Source organism: Varanus komodoensis, unplaced genomic scaffold (assembly GCF_004798865.1).
Source record: "Varanus komodoensis strain SLA01 unplaced genomic scaffold, ASM479886v1 scaffold14_1, whole genome shotgun sequence".
Classification (NCBI taxonomy): Eukaryota; Metazoa; Chordata; class Lepidosauria; order Squamata; family Varanidae; genus Varanus; species Varanus komodoensis.
In genome coordinates, this window is record NW_025335438.1 from 11,801,890 (window position 1) to 11,809,484 (window position 7,595).

The 7,595-nt window shown below is 44.6% G+C and overlaps 1 protein-coding gene across 8 annotated transcripts in view; it reads right to left on the reverse strand.

Moving 5' to 3' along the window:
- Positions 1-6,646, reverse strand: part of SULF1 (sulfatase 1) — a 144,214-nt gene extending 137,568 nt beyond the window's left edge. For 5 of the 8 annotated variants that reach the window (XM_044423840.1, XM_044423836.1, XM_044423838.1 and 2 more), the window contains exon 1: positions 6,488-6,646. The gene's annotated coding sequence lies outside the window, so the exon portion shown is untranslated. Of the gene's footprint in view, positions 1-5,444; positions 5,720-6,233; positions 6,256-6,390 lie in introns of those variants that run through there. The other 3 variants (XM_044423833.1, XM_044423835.1, XM_044423834.1) reach the window with 3 other exon arrangements.
- Positions 6,647-7,595: the final 949 nt, after the last annotated feature.

Here is a 7,595-nt window from a genome sequence, read left to right on the forward strand (position 1 = left end):
CACTTTGCTGTGCATGGGCTACCTTGCCCAGTTATCTGTCCTAGACTGTAATTTGAGCATGGGACTGAGAAGGGTTCCACCTGTGAAAGAGAGACTAAACCTGGCCTATCTTAAAATCAGTTCTTCAGATGATGCCTCTTACAGAACAGAGGCAAATAACAACACTATAGTGAGGAAGCATGCCAGCACAAGTCATGTCTAAACATATGAAATTTATTTTATGAATGGGGAAAACTTACTGATCCGGTCTTTAACAAGAGATGAAGTAGTCTTTCAGTGGTTGTAAAAGCTAGCTACTGTACAGCGGGTAGAACAAGAGCTATCTGTTTGATCCATACACCCTCTAGCTTGTAGACACTGTGAATATACATACATACATACATACATATATATCCTGCTTCTCACTCTTGGTTGTTGGATGATGCCACCCTTTCACTACAATAAAGTGGTTCTACAACTGCCCCCTTTAAACCTTGAATTAGTAGTGCAGGATGAACCTACAGTAGTTAAAGAGTAATATGGATAATTGTGGTAATGTCATCTGTCTGGTATTCTCTTGGATAAGATAGTGACTTCCTGACTAAGCTGGTGATCATAATCATGGGCTTAACATTGGTCAGTTAAAGCCCTATGGGATACCATTTTACTAGCTTGGCTCAGAGTATGAAATATGGTGCTTATTCCAGTTTTAATCAGTCAGGAACAAAAACAAAACAGAATGCAGTCTCACATTTAGGCTGTAACCCTATGTGCACTAACTCAGGACTAAACCTCACTGAAACTTAATTCAAAGTAAGCATAAAGAATAAGCAGGAAGGTCAATCACAAGCAAATCAGGGTTGCCCAAGAGCCTGGCTAATCTGTCACACCGTTCTATTATTTAGTAATAAACCTGGTTTACTACTTTGAATTAGTCATATATTTTTAATCATCATCAGTTGAGAAAGTATATACAAAAATATTAAAGAAAATAAAAGAGAAGTCGTGGTAGATAAGAGTAATCATTCAACCAGAGAAGGACAGAGATCTGAAGCTGCCTCCCTGGCGGGGAATAAGGTGCCAGGAACAGGAGTCATTTCCTGCCTGAACAGGAAGAACTGATGTCTTTGTAAGGCAAAATTGGCTCCACATAAATGTGAATACGGAGGTCCCACACTGATTGCAAGGTAGATAGTGAAAGGGTGAGTAAAGGCAGCGGCTGGAAGGAAACGGTTCAAATGATTGCTTTATCATAAGACCAGTAAGCTTATTATCAATGATCATGTCCACCCATGTGAAGAAACAATCATGCTTTTCCAGGTGTTAAAGTTCCAGATCTCATCATTCATACTGACATAAACCCAAAGGAATTCAGTGGAATTTCAATAACTTAAGGTTAATTTAATTACTGAAATATTTATGTCTCTTCTACACAAGCTCTATTACTGCTTGTACATTTCTTTCCCTTAAAAGAAGAGTGAGAACCAGCATATTGTAAAGAGAGGGTATAATAACCTTTGGTTGAATAACCATTTCTGCAGATTAACAACTTCATGCCATTTGCTACTCCTTTCATCAAGTTTGTAGGATCAAAACTACAGAAGTTATTCTACAATGATGCCTTGCTATTATGGATGATGCTACTGCTGCTGCAAAATTTGGAGATGAATTGCAAAAGTCTTCTAACATAGCTTTTGGCTGGAAAAGTGCAGCTGCACAGAAACCCCATTTACAAGTGGAGAGTTGTACAGTTCATGAGATCGTGAGACTTGGAGAACTGTAAACAGTAAAACCATCAGTTTCCACATGTACAAATCTCTGGGCATCAAAAAGAACTTCTTATATCGTGAAAGTCATGAAAAATTATAACCAAGAATCCAGCTTCATCTGGTTCTAATTTGTCTTATCAGTACAACACAGAAATACTGTTAAAAACAAACAAAAGTTGATATGCCTAGACAGTGCTATGATTCTGTGTTACATAAGACTCAAAACCTTGATGACAAGCTCCAAAATCCTTTGCAATGAATGACCTAGTCAGAACAATATTTGAAAATCCTTCAAAAATCATTCTTTCCATAGATGCCTAACTTCCTGCAAAAGTGTTCGTTCGTAATGCCTTCCATATTTGGAAATACTATCCCACACCATCTCAGCATGTTTCACAATCTGTTTTCACTGATTCCTGTCCAGAATGAAAGCCACAATTTGATATCACTGTTATCCCAATATCTGCTAATATTTCAAACTATAGAAACTCCAAATAAGAGTCCCTCAAGTTTTTCAGAATGGGTGAGGCAACAAGTAGAATAAGGCAAGATATGATTTCAAGTGCAATGCATTCAGGATCTGCTCCATATCTTCCAACATGTTTATCTATTTCAGCTTTTATGAATATTTTCTGCTTAAATAGGTGCACTAGAATAAATTGATAATAATAATTTATAGAAGCTCCAATCAAAGCATCACACAAACGGTTACGTATCATGAGTTAAATAATCTTACCTACCTTGACTTTGAAGTACCAACAGAAGAAAACCCCAGTCAGGTAATAGACTTAGACATAATTAAGCCAATCTACATCAGTCTCAAACAAGTTATTGCGTTCCCTGCCATTTGCCTGACCAGAGGGGAGGGGTGTGTAGGCTGGAAAGAAGTATAATCCTATGCATGTTTAGACAGGGAAAAAGTCCTAGGATTGCAAACTTACTGGATCAAAGCATATAATGTTGCTTAGTTTAATGAAATTCCATTTCTACATCTGAAATCTGGTGTGGGATCATTAGGGAAAATACTTCAGGCAAACAAATACAGCCTAAGATTTGTTTTTTCTGTTCAGCAACCATGAACTCTCCACTAACATGCATTTGTAACCCACCCTATCTCCAAGGAGTTTATCCTCACTTTATAAGGCATTTCCAGGAAAGGTGGGGAAAGACCCGTTGGAAACCCTAGACCAGCTTTTCCCTCCCTGATGTTCTCCAGATGTTTTGAACTACAACTGCCAGAATTCCTGACTGGTGGTCATGTTAGCTGAGACTGTTGGGAATTGAAGTCTAAAACATCTGGAAGGCACCAGGTTGGGGAGGCTGGAACAGACAACTCTGAGGTAGGTTGACCCAGGATATAATTTATACCAAATTATACCAAGCAAACTTCCTATATGGCTTTACAACACTATAAAGTATATTGTTCTTGATATAAGCCTAGGTTAGAAAGAGTGTGAAGACAACTTGGCCAAGAGCAGGTGATTTGAAAGCTTTTGGGTCCAGACCTGACATTCTAGCAGCTCTACCATATTGGCTCTTGCTATTATTCCACTTTCTGTAAAGCTATGCCATTCCAAAAGATAGATGCACAATAATAATGTCTATTTAATAAAGACTGTAAACTCTTTCTGCATACTGACCATTCACCAGCTATAGTGGTTCTCCCTACCTCTGGAAATGTTCCTTTTTTCTTGTCCTTTAGATAGTCTCACTATTCAACATCCTTTAGGCTCTGAAAAGTTTGACAACTGTTGAGTTGCTAATGGGAACTTCATGTGTGTGTACCTAGCACAAGGGCTGTCAGGAAGAAACCAAATATCAACCTGAGGTATGCAGCAGTAGCCATAAATATTCCTTTGAACATTTACCATCTGGAACAGTTGATTATGGCTCAACAAAAAGAGCTGGACCAGCTTCAGGGCATTGTCTTTTTTTAAAGACATTCCCATCAAGCCAACTGATGCATGAAGAACATGATTGCATATCCTTGCTCTATTTCCCCATCTCCTTCTTGTCAAACAAGAACATAGGTCCCCAGATTTGTGTTGACTTTTCAAGAACTTTGAGATCAAAACCATATGCATGTTTAGACAGAAAAGCCCTACAACTCCCAGTATTCTCCAATCAGCATGTCTGAACATGTGTAGAGTTGCACCTTAAGGCTGCCATCCTATGCACACTTACCCTCAGATAAGTCTTATTAAATTCACTGTGACCTACTTCTGGAGTAAACTTAGACAGAATCAAGTAGTAGATCACTTCTCTGAAATACAGCAAGACAGCAGGAAGCAGCCTAATAATTATACTCACAGCCTACTATTATCCTGTGGTGAGCGCGCGCACACACACACACACACACACACACACAGACTTCGCATGTTGACATTCTTGACACTGCTGCACCTTCCCTTTATTACATGTTGCCAAACCTTACATCCTCATGGAGACAAGTTTCCTGAGAGAATCTTGCAATTTGTCCCTTTTTCCTGCTGATGGGAAGGCATTGCCTCTGAGCTCTTGTCAAATTTACCCCCATTTGCATGTGGTATTCCTTTCTGGCAGCAAAATATCTGCGAAAGTTTCCATCTCTTCTTGGGAGCATGGAGTGGAGTGGAAAATCAAAATACTTCAATTTAGTCATTTAACACCCAGTCTAATTAGCAGTTCACTAATACTTTTATTTGGTAAGTGCCAGAGGGATTATTTAGAAGGATGCTTTCTTGCAGAGGTGCAGACTTGAGAATCAAAGCCAAGTATAATCTGGAACGCAGCTGAACAGACTGTTAGTGGCCCAGGATGAGAGTGGTGCACAGGAGAATGCTAAAACGTGTTCAATTTGAACACAGTTAAGTGCCAGAAACACAGGATGATCAACAGAACCCCCTTCATTCTACCTGCTCAGATCCTGTTTCAGAAAGGATTATGCTTAGTGTAGCATTTACAGAATTTCCCACCTGCAAAACTTGAGAGCAATGCAAGAGTCAAGTGCAAAACATTGTGGGCAATTCATTCTCTCTCTCTCTCTCTCTCTCTCTCTCTCTCTCTCTCTCTCTCTCTCTCTCACACACACACACACACACACACACACACACACACACACACACACACACTGGCAGCCTTCTCCAGCTTGGTACCCCAGCTCCCATAAACCCACATCCAGCTAGCTGTTGGCTCATGTGGACTGAAGTGGGAACTGCTGGAGGGCACCAAGTTGGGGAAGACTGATACTTCTAATACTCCTCATCAACAAACATTAGAACCAATTTGGAGAACTTCTCTTTCTCTCCCTTCCCCCATCCTCAGTAGGAGTTGGAACCAAGCCGTTTCCCCATCCTATGCATGTGTATGTCCAATTAAATCTTTGGTGCTCCCCACCCCCCTCGATGTGCTTTTAATGAAGGATGGAATCCTTACAACATTTTCTAGGCAGCAACCCCTATCCTGGGGTTTGCATGAGAGAAATGCACATAGGATCACCCTGTGAGTGGTGGTGAAAATGCAGAGGAAGCAATTTTAAGCCTCTGCTTATTTTACCTTCCCCGTCCATGAAAAGAAAAAGAAGAGAGAAACCTCTTTCAAATTTAATTAACACTTCAGATAGCCTGCTTAGAATCTATAAATACAGCGAGACTTTAATGATCCGTTATGGTGATGCTACTTAGTTTTCAGCGACTCGTAAAACTTTCACAAACAGACCTGCAAATGAATTACATCCATCTGCTGTGCCACAGCTGCGAAGGCAGCTTCTCCGCGTTTGCTAGGCTGTTGCTTTCTTCTGCCTCTCTCACCCCCACTGGAAAATCCATGCGGAAGCTTGGCCAAATCATCGACGTCCCTCGGCCTAGCGCAGCTTCTCCAGAAAGGGAGCCCTCCCCAGAAATTACAGAAGACCCTGGCGGAGCATGTGTACTCACAAGAAGCCAAAATGAGCACAACCCGCCACCCTGCAGTTACCAATGGACACCTCGCCAGACCCTTCTCCAACCATGAAGTGAGGATGGAGTTCCTTCCAAAACGTCTGTTTTGGGGGTGGGGGGCATTGAAAGAAAAAAAAAAAAAATAAGCACGTCAACTTGAAAGAACTGCCACCGGAGTCATCTAAATGTCCATGTCATCACCCGCTCGTATTCTGAGGAAGGGAGCTTAGCACCCGAACTAGCGAGACGGACGGACGGACGGACGGACGGACGGAGAAGTGGGGAGGGCTGCGCGCGCGAGGGGCATTTAAACATCCCGGCGAACCCGTCCTGTCCCCGCGCCCGGCAAGAGCTTTCCTAATCGGCACCTTCCCGAGCGTGACCTCGCAGTGCTTTCGGGAGGGCGGACGGGCAGGAGGCACCAAACTTTGCCTACTGTTATCTGTCAGCTGTACAATAGCAGCATTGATAAGGCAGCAGCAACTGGCTTTGACAAGTGGACTATGCATTCCAGCCAGAAGCAGGATGGGAGGCGGCAAGGAGGGGAGGGAGAATCCTCTCTTTTTACCTGGCGACCCGCGGCTTTCTGCTGCGGTGAGAAAGGCGTCCTCTTTTGCGCTCCCGCCCACGCCGCCCTCCCCGCGCTAAAGGGGAGAACAATACGGACCGGGGGGGGGGGGGAGAAGGAGAGAGAGAGAGGGAGGGAGAGAGGGAGGGAGGGGCACCTTTTCTGCTTAACTTGGGCAGAGGAGACCACACAGCTCCAGTTCGGCTGCTCTCGGCTGTCCTAATCCCCACTCGGACGTGATGACACGCACTAACCCCAACCATCTGTTGCAACGCGTCGTCCTCCGCCAGCCCTCTCCGCGAGATGCGGTGTCAGGAAGACGCGGCCCGCTGCCCAATCCAATCGCCGGCGCAGGGTGGCTCCGGCGGCGAGGCGGAGAAGAGGGAGAAACAAACAACAAAAAAGGCAGGCTCGAAGTCGGAGCGCGCACTTCACCAAGTAACCTGAGAGTTGCCGAAAGAAAGGGCGGCTATTAAAGAAGAGGGAGGGCGGGGCTAGCGGGGAGGGGAGGGGAGCCGTCTTCGGGGGGGGGGGCGGAGGCGGTCGGCCGCGTGTTTGCTGCGTCTCCCAACTCCTTGCATTCCCAAAGGACCCGTCGTGTGAAATGCGATGCGGGGGGGGGGGGGGGAAAAAACAACGTCAATTGGCAAAGAGGGGGGGGAGGGGGGGGGGGGGGGGGGGGGGGGGGGGGAATAAATGACTGATCACTTAGAAGAGGAAGGGAAGAAGGGTGATGGGAATGGGGAGGAGGGCAACCTTGAGAAAGACGTTTTTCCGGCGAAGGAGGTGGGGAATAAAAAGTCTCCCTTGAGAATCCGATCAAGTGATAACGTGCGGCTCGTTTGCACTGAAATGGGACGCTGGCATCCTGAAATGCGAATCGCTGGCTTTCCGGGGTAGCGATGGCGCCCAGCAGAAGAAGAGAGAGGCGTGGGTGGGCGAGAGGAAGCACCAAACGCTACTTACCTTAAGGATGTCCGTGGCCTCTCACACCGCGGGAGATACCAGGGGACTTAACCGTCCTCCTGAGAGTAAGAGCTTACTTTAGAGTAGACACGCGCAGGGTGGCACTGCCAGCTTGCGGTGAGCTGTCAGAACGATAGCACCGGGGACCAACAGTGAATTCCACTTGAACATTTTCTGACTAATGAATCCTCTTGCGCATCGTATGTCTACTTGAGGGTTAGCCCCATTGAACTTAGTGAGGATGCCTTAAATGGTTGAAGGCATAGGATTAGGCTCCATTGCTACAGGTTATCCCTTTAAAAACAAAACATAGTTGTCCAAACAACTTTTGCCGCCCTGAAGTTCTTCCCTTAGTTCTTGGTCAAGTCATAAAGTATTTGTGTTTCATTCTCTCTC